Source organism: Sciurus carolinensis, assembly GCF_902686445.1.
Source record: "Sciurus carolinensis chromosome 14 unlocalized genomic scaffold, mSciCar1.2 SUPER_4_x, whole genome shotgun sequence".
Taxonomy (NCBI): Eukaryota; Metazoa; Chordata; class Mammalia; order Rodentia; family Sciuridae; genus Sciurus; species Sciurus carolinensis.
In genome coordinates this window covers 232,260-241,656 of record NW_025920103.1, presented here as the reverse complement: position 1 = coordinate 241,656, position 9,397 = coordinate 232,260, and the positions used below count along the sequence as shown (strand labels likewise).

General features: G+C 37.9%; 2 pseudogenes; both read right to left on the bottom strand.

The window, feature by feature from the left end:
- Nucleotides 1-6,870: 6,870 nt before the first annotated feature.
- LOC124973047 (ras-related protein Rap-1b-like) lies at nucleotides 6,871-7,418 on the bottom strand (annotated as a pseudogene).
- Nucleotides 7,419-7,445: 27 nt separating this feature from the next.
- On the bottom strand, nucleotides 7,446-8,706 carry LOC124973068 (heterogeneous nuclear ribonucleoprotein Q-like; annotated as a pseudogene).
- Nucleotides 8,707-9,397: the final 691 nt, after the last annotated feature.

Below are 9,397 nucleotides of genomic sequence, written 5' to 3'. Positions count from 1 at the left end.
TATCAGTAAGTATGAATATCACAAAGCACAAAACACCACAATGATTGCCATTGTTCAGTGATAGTGCAATGGGCAGGATAGTGCAAATCTATGGGCAGGATAAATGCTTGCCCAACAAGTAAATGCATTTGAATTGATACCAGCTTTAGTGGATAGTACTAAGAGAAATAAAAGATTTATTCATAAAAGTGTACTCTGTCATTCAATACAAAACATATTCCTCTCAATATCATGTGCGCATTACATTGGGTACTCCCCACCATGCTATGCTACACAAAAGGCTCACCATGAAGAGGTCAGAATACCTGAGTGTCCATCCACTTGGTCCATCAGGTGTGCTCTACTTTACCATACAAGTGCATAGGACAGCCATCAGTGTAAACCTTGCTTCTGGTGAGTACCTTGTAATGACAACCAATATCATGATAAACATATGGAGACAGTCTGGGGTACATGGGGGACTGACTTGAATCTTTCCAGAGTCTCCAGGTGGGGCTAGTTAAGCAGCTATTCTGAGACCTTGTTCTAAGCTTATGGCACCATTTCCCCACCTGAACTGTGGTGGCTGGAGGCTTTTCAGGCATATCCACAGAACTGATTTGTGCTTGTCTCTTGGGCAGGGAAGATATCATATTCAAGGGAAATGATTTAAAGGGTCACTGACTTCTAGTCCAGTCCAATAAGGCTTATTTAACTCATAACAGAGTTGAATCTGTGGTGATGATAATTTACCAACTTTATTGATATTTAAGCCATGGTTTATAACCTGGGTACAACTTATCCTGTGAAATAGCACTAAAACTTCTAAATTTCTTTTTTTTTCAAGATTCTACAACCTTTAATATTTTAAAGTCAGGTTCAAATTATCCTGTCTTAAGTGACCATTATAATTGCATGCACTTCATACTTATGGAAACAATGAGATGAAGCCCTTGAAATTCCACCATTCTAAACGTTTCTGGACACAAATGTTTCTTCCATTGCACTTCCTGAGATAAAGTCCAACATCAACAAGAAAAACAATATTACTAGGTAATAGAGTTTTCTGGGCTATATTTTATGTCTCATTTCAAAAATGAGCTTTCTAATTCCAATTCTTCTGAGTGGCCATTGCAGCACACATTAAGTAACAAGTCTCCATTCATTATGCAGGAAATATTTTAGTTTTGATTAAGAAGGTGGTAGAAATAATGGCATAAGTTCCTTTTCAGTAATAAGTGAAAGGGAATATTTCAGAGAGACAGAAATGAAGAACATGTGAATCAAACTACTTCAACAGATCTTTCACTGATGGTACTTATCATTCACAGGATTAAAACCAAAGATGACAGAAGTTTTCCTTCTTGAAATTATCATCTCTTGAAAAACTAATTCAGGGCTGTTGAAGTAGTCAGTGGTAGAGTGTTTGCCTAAGATACATAAAGCCTTGTGTTCAATCCTCCCAAACTCTGATTTGCAGTTAAGACCTATAAATTAAGGACTCCAAAGAAAACTAATTCCAGATGATTTCATCATCTGTACTCAGGTTCCCCTCAACAGTCTTTCATCACAAACACCTAAAATTCCATCTTCTTCCTTATTTTGTTGGATAATCCAATACGATTTATTGTCTTAAGTTGCTAAATTTCTATATACATGTGTGTGTATGTGTATATACACATACAATATATATATAAATTTATATATATATATATATGTATATATAAATTCTATTTTTTAAAATTTGGTGATTCTATTCCAGATTTTGTGCTAATAAATACCTAAAACTGTGGGTTTTGAAAATTTGATAGCAAGTGATACAAATACAGGTCTCTCAGTTTCAAAACTTCAGAAGAACCTGATATCATACTCTCAAGACAACAGTACCTTGGAAATAACATGAGGTCAAGTTTATTCTTTTCTCCTTCACCTATACTGATGACTCTTAAATTTGGTCTTTTCATGTTATCCCATAATTCTTGGATTATCTTTTCAGGGTTTCTTATCTTCTCTGAATGGTCATCTCCATATTCAAGATTCTATATTTTGTCTTCATTGTCTGAATTTCTGTTTTCCAGTGGTGCAGTCTGTTTGTGATGTTTTCTGTTGAATTTATAATTTGGTTTATTGATTCCTTCATTTAGAGGATTTCTGCTTGTTTGTTTTCACAATCTCCAACTCTTCATTGAAGTGATCTTTCACTTCCTATGTTTTTTCTTTGATTTCACTCCTTACACCATCCTTTACTTCTCAGATCAGTTTAACTCTATACATTCTAAATTTCTTCTCTGATGTTTCTTCTACACTGTGTCAGTGAATCCTGTCATTGGAGCATCTTGGTTTTTTGAGGGCTGCTTTATTCTCTTATATTTTAATGTTTGTGTGTTTTCCCATCTACATGTATGAATCTCAAGCAGCACAAATTCTACTCTGAAGATCTATAGTGTCCCTCAAAGTTTTCAGCACCTCACATTCCAGGGGAATTCAATGTCAACAGTACCCAATGTAAACAACAAAACTCCCCCAACACACTATATCCTATGGAGATCCACAGTTTTCTCATAGCAAACAAAAACAACAAAGTCAATTACTGTCCACACTATACACATCAAGTTTTCTAAAAGTGTTCACAATTCCAAATGTTGGACAAAGAACAGAAGTGGTGCAGGACATGATGTTGAGGATGGTGGAGGAGAGAATCCAGATGCAAAAATCTATAGTAAGAGTAGAAGAGCAGTTGACAGAGACTGACCATTAGTGGGAGAAAAGATAGAGAGTTCAGAAAAACAAACACGTGAGAGGAAAAATCTATACCATAAAAATTAATAATATAAGAATACATAACAAAACTGCAAAATACCATCCATGAACCACAGTCTTTAACAAACTGATACATACAAAATTGTCCCCAAATTAGTAGAGATGCTAGAGAAGACAAAAAAAAATGTTTAAAACACAAACAATAACAAAACAAAACAGAAACAAAACAAAAACTCCATGGAAAAATGAACAACTGCTTCAGGGTTCAGTGTTTTCTTTTCAGTTCTGTCTCTGTTTCTTCATGGGATTACCAGGTCCAGACTGGCCCACACAGATCCAGTCACTATCCCACCACTCTAGGTTTCAGATATCTCAGACTTGGCACAGTGCAGTCCTGTAATTTAAGTTCTGTTCCAGTTTTTAAAGAGATCACCAGGGTTGTACTCACACAGAGGAGCAACCCTGAAAAGAAGCTGCAAGATGGCAGTCACCAGCACTCCCAACAGAAAGACTTCAGGTGCAGCCAACCTTACAGGCACTCCAACACTGGACCTCCAGGTCCCTGCCAGTGTCCTCAGAGGCAGTTGTGCCCTGAGACAGTGGTGGCAGCAAACCCACTGGCAGTCTGGACCCACAGGCACTGGTTGGCATCCCAAGATGGGGACAGCCAGGTATAACCAAACCTGCAGGCACTCCTTCACTGAACCTCTGGGAAGTGGCAGCAGCATATCAGCATGACAAGTCCTGAGCAGCAGCACCTGTGCAAGGGGCACCCAGAGAGAAGACCTCCAGGTTATGGCAGGAGCAGCATCCATGAAAGCAGTGTAGGTTACAGCCCCTCCCAGAGAGAAGAGCTCTGGGAGACAGTAGCAGTTGTGTCAGGGGCAACAGTGTAGGCAGTAACCTATCTGGGGAAAAGACTACCAGGTACCTGTACCAGCCTCACCCAAACAAAAGACCTCTGGGCAATGGTAACAGCAGTGTTGGGGGTAGCAATGTTGGTGGTGGTAGCATCTCCAGTTTAGGCCACGGGTTTACCCAGAGAAAAATCCTCAGTGCAGTATTTTTAAGGAAAAACAAAGCAGATACCAAGACATCCATATTTGGCTTACAATTATTGCCATATTTTTGTAAGAGTTTTTGAGTGATAACAGCCCAGTTGTGGCAAAAGTTGCCAATAAATGGAAAATGTACACCCAGAATGAAATAATGAACTTAGAGGGTAGTCTTCCTAATTCTAGCCACTTATACCTCTGAAAAGAAGGGAAACCTCAAATTTTACCCTTTGACAATTTGAGCCATCAAGGACAGGAAACAGAAAAATAGAAGGAAAATTCACAGTTCCAAATTCTCCCTGTTTATTTGGAACTTTCTGTTCTTTAGGGATTTCTTCAAAGTACACACAAGGCCTTTTAAGAACTTACTTTGAACCTGACTATTTTGGTACATTGTTTTGAGAACCTTGAAATTTTATTTTCAAATTATTGTTCTCACTTTTGTTAATAACTTTGGAAGGATTTTGTCTTGATTTCTCCAGAATGGACAGGATTCCTGAGTCTTCCTATTCTGAGTAGTTTTTAAGAGGATTTTTGTGTCCTGAGTGATGCAAATGCTAAATGTCTAATAACTATTGGTATTGTGCTGGAATTTAGCCTTAGATGAAGTTTTTGCTGAGAATTTTCTGTAGTGCAAGCTTTCTATTTGTAAATTCTTTTAACTTTTGTTCATCATGGAAGGATTTTATTTTGTCATCAAATATGAAGGTTAGTTTTGTTGGATATAAGATTCTTGGTTGGCATCCATGTTCTTTCAGAACTTGAAATATGTTGTTCCAGGCAATTCTAACTTTTGGGGTTTAGGCTCAGAAATCTGCTGATATCTGTATTGGTTTTGCCCTACATGTAATCTGATATTTTTCTCTCACAGTTTTTAAAATTCTATCTTTATTTTGTATGTCAGGCATTTTCATTATAATGTGCCCTGGTATGGATCTGTTGTAATTTTGTACATTTGATATGCTGTAAGTCTTTTGCATTTGATTTTCCATTTCATTCTTCAGGTTTGGGAAATTTTCTGATATTATTTCATTGAATAGATTGTTCCTTCCTTTGGTTAGTATCTCTGTGCCTTCCTCAAATTTCATAAATTTGGTTTTTAATGATATTCCATAATTCTTGGAGGTTCTGTTCATGATTTCTCACAATCTTCTCTGTTAACTTTATTTTCAAGGTAAAATATTTTGTCTTCATTGTCTGGGGTTCTTCTAAGTGATCTATTCTGTTTGGGATACTTTCTATTGAGTTTTTACTTTGGTTTATTGATTCCTTCATTTCAAGGATTTATGTTTTTTCCTCAGAATCTGTCTCCATTGAAATGATCTTTTGCTTTTAACTGTTTATTGGAGTGATCATTCATTACCTGCGTTTGCTTTCTTATTTCATCCTTTGCTTCATAAATCATTTTAATTATGTGCATTCTGAACTCTTTTTCTGACTTTTTCTATAATGCTGTCATTCGATTCTATTAATATAGCATCTTGGTTTGTTTGGGACACTTTCTTCCCTTGTATTTTCATGTAGTTTGTGTATCTTCCCCTCTAGCAGTACTAATCTGAGGCATTGCATTTCCCCCCCTATAGGCTTATAGTGACCCTGCAGATTTCCAATTCCTCTCCTTTAAAGGGGAGATCATTACTAGCAGTGCCCAGTACAAACAATATGCATCCCTAAACCCAATAGCACCTATGAAGATGTTAACGGTATTGTCGTACTAAATAGAGATGAGTTTGATTAATATCTACAGTATAACCAATAGGTTTGCAATGAGGTCTGCAATTTCTAGTGGTGGACAAAGAGGATGGAGAGGGGTGTACGATGTAATGTTAATAAGATAAGAAGTGAGTATATAGGGGTATTAGATCATAGGAAGAATGAAAGTGGGATCAAAAGAAGTTGGCTGTTAGCATGAGAAAAGGGAGAAAGAGACTCTGAAGAAACAGATAAACAAAAATAAAACAGATTGAGAAAAATAAACAAATAAAAAATTAAAAATTTATAAAGAGAAGAAAAATCTTCACTATAACAGTCATATACTATTCACACCTCCCAGTCTTCAATAGCCTGATACATAAAAGGTACCTGACAATGAACTTCCAGTCTCCAACAGGCAATTTAGGATGGCATTTGTCCCACCTAAAGATGGCAGCTTCCCCTTCAGGGATATTCCAAGATGACTTCACTGGCTTCCAAACATGTTGGTATATGGGGAGCTGCAGCATGAGTACCCCAGGGTCCTGAAGTGGGGTTTGGGCGGGCCAGCATCCTGCAGCAGTCTAGATGTAATTTACTGCCACTTTGAAATTTATACCCAAGCACACTGACAGCAGGAAGACCCAGGCCCAGCCTGCTGGGAGCCCCACTTTCCTTACACCATTGATGGACTGGGCCTGGAGCAGAAGGACTTGGGTCCCCCACAAATGGTGCCTGCAAGTGGATCTTCCTTACACCATGTTTCCTGTTCCACAACAAAGGGTGGAATTCAGCACTGGGCTATTCCCTCTTCACTCATCATTACTGAGGAGCCCTGGTTAGTTTCTTTTCTTCTGCTGACTCATATGCTTAAATTCAGCATGTCTAGATCTGATATGAGGTCACAACTCAGATTGGGAGACTAGGAGAACCAGGCTAACATGCTCCTCCAGAAAAACACTGGCCCTCCTAATGGTCACTGATTGTTCTGCCCATGGCTGAGTGCACTGCATGTGTCTTCACAGGTTTATGAAAAATTGAGAAATCTATGTAGCTGTGTTAATCAAAGCATTTATTTTTACAATATAATGACAGTGACCTTGGATTTTAAAAAAAAACATTGCAATAAGTTATAAGTATCAAAGAAGCAACTTTATCTGGAGCTGCATGCTCTAGGACTATTACATCAGTAAAAATCTATCTTATACTGAACAGTGATTATAATGTGCAAACTGATATAGTAGCTTTCATCCACCTCTTAAATGATACCACAACAGAAGGCCATTTAAGATGTTGGTAGATTAAAGAAAGTTGGAATGCTTGCACTGTTGAATTGGGAAAGAGTTCTTCAGACCTGAATTGCAGTTACAGTGCATTTAGGATGTTAAAGCAACAGACATGATGCCTTTTTGTGGGTCTTCCCAGACACTGGAGCTTTTCTGTGAATTAGCTACATTAGGTCATAAAAAGTTTTGTTAATATTTATTTTTGATTTTGTGGAAGATTCTAAGAATGCACAGTTGTTGCACTGTCTTGTTAGATTTTAGCCTTGTTCCTTTTCTACAACTCTTTGATCTTCCACGTCACACTTTTTACCAGCCATAATCATGGGAATGTCATGACTGTCTTTAACTCAAAGAATTTGTTTTCTCAGATCTTGTAAACAAGTAAAGGTGAACTGTGCTTTGATGGAATAAACTGAAGAAAAGCCTTGTCCATTTTTCATGTTCAAATCCCTCATTGCTGTAAGTTGTTCCATCCCTGCATTGTCCAAGGTTTCAAGCATACATTGTTGTGCTTTTATTTCAACTTGTTTTCTGTAAGAATCTGTAGGATCATATTTGTCAGCAATAATTCCTTGAAAAACTGCACAGTTAGAGCAGACTTTCCAGTCCTTCCTGACCCAGGAATGACAAGCTTATGTTTATGCATGATGCAAATATGTCAAAACTGTACCTCTCATGCTGTCACTGGGTTTCCATAGCCAGTGTGGCCTCATGCTCCCTCTGGGTCAGTGCTCAGGGCACCATGGTGGTACTATCACTGCCACTGTCACTCAAGCTGGTTTACATGCCTGACTCTGGGTGAGCTTCACGGTGTCACCCTGACACCCACGTTTAGGTTTTGATGTGGTTGACATTTTAATTTATCTTTAATTGATTTTAATATATCTTTCCTATTTTTATCCCACCATTGTGTAGTGAGAGTTCTTTCCTAAAGACATTGTTGAACAATGCTATATCTTCCATATCTTCCACAGGAAATGCCTATTTATCAGTTCCAACATTTCCCCAGACTGCAATTTACCAATCATTAACCTATGCCTTTCCTGGGCAGCTGTTGGGTGATCTTCATATTCAAGAAAATAGAAGCATGTTGTTTTTTTTAACATGTGAGTTAGTGGTATAGAATGACTTCTGTTAGACCGTCAGTTATGGTGCTAAATTATTCAAGAATCTGTTCCTGGGTTTTACTTTTAGGAATAGAGTCCACTAAAAGCCTGTTGTAACCAATGCAGATACACACACCAATGTGTTTTCCAGAACAAATCTAATGATTATGACACAGTTCAATGTCTTGAGCTGCTGCTTTTGTACAAAAGTGACAAATACATAACCTCTGTTGAGATCAGTGGATGGATCCATGAGTACACAAAGATTCCACATAGGTCCGGCTTTCTCAAAGAATGGAATAAGCTCATCTTCAAATAATTCACTTGGGATCTTCCCCACAAATTTCTCAGTGCCAACAATAGGCTCCTGACCTGAATTAAAGGAATCTGTATGTGGCCCCCCCTACTTCCTCTGCCCAGTGGTCACCTCAAGTATGTATCCTCTTATTTTGAAAAGTACCTTAATTTTTTTTGCCTCATCTGGTCCTTTACTAGAATCTCCTACTTTGGTCCCCTGTTTTTCTCTGTGCCTTTAAGTCTTCATGACTCCACTTAAGTTGGCACTGTTGTTCTGAACATGAGATTACTGTCTTTTTACTGTTGAAGGACTGACCATGTTCCTTCGTCATTGAACTCTTTTAAAGTTACAATAGCTCTTTAATTCACTACGTGCAACTAGCCCTACAATGTAAATTTTATGTAGTTTTTCTGCAACTGTAGTAAACCAGTGTCAAGCATTGTCTGAAAATGTTCTGAATGGATAACTGCAGAAGTAGTATCTGTGGGCTCTTCAGAATCATTTTCATTAAAATGTTCTGTAGCCATGTTTACAGAGCTCTCTCAATTTGAGGAGTGGAGCTGTTTTAATGGTGTCAAAGCTCACCCACAATATTATTAAGGGAGATTGGACACCTGAAGTAATGATTTGGAAGGGTTGTGACTCTTTGTGTCTATGTCACAAGTGTGAACACAGGTTCTTCTGAAGAGACAGTGTGAGAAAGCATGAGTGATGAGAACCCGCAAGAAATCTCAGAATGATCAGAACATTTTCTCTTTCTCTGTCTCTCTCTGCCTCTCTCCCTTTCACTCTTTCTCATTCTCTCATGCTGCTTTATTGTATTAACAGCTGTATTAATTTTCTAAGACTCTTATTTTTTTGAATTGCATATTTTTGAACTAATGATTTTGATTCTGTGTACCTAAGTTAATATTTCTGATCAGACATATTTTGTCCAAATATAAAGTTTGCTCAGAGGCTGATTTGCAAATGTTGGCTCTTAATCTAACAGATTTTCAAAATCTATAAGACTTCGCTTGTTTATTTTCTGTATTTTCTTGTCTACATGTGTTTGTGTGTGGCGGGCGAGACCCGGGATCCAGGGTTATGCCACATGTATCCAAAGATGGCAACTGGCAGAGAGCCAAATGGCGTGCTGAATGCACCTGGAGAAAAACAGGAAGCATTTACCATTGGCTGTATGATAATTAGTTCAGCCGCCTAGCACGTGGACAGATATAT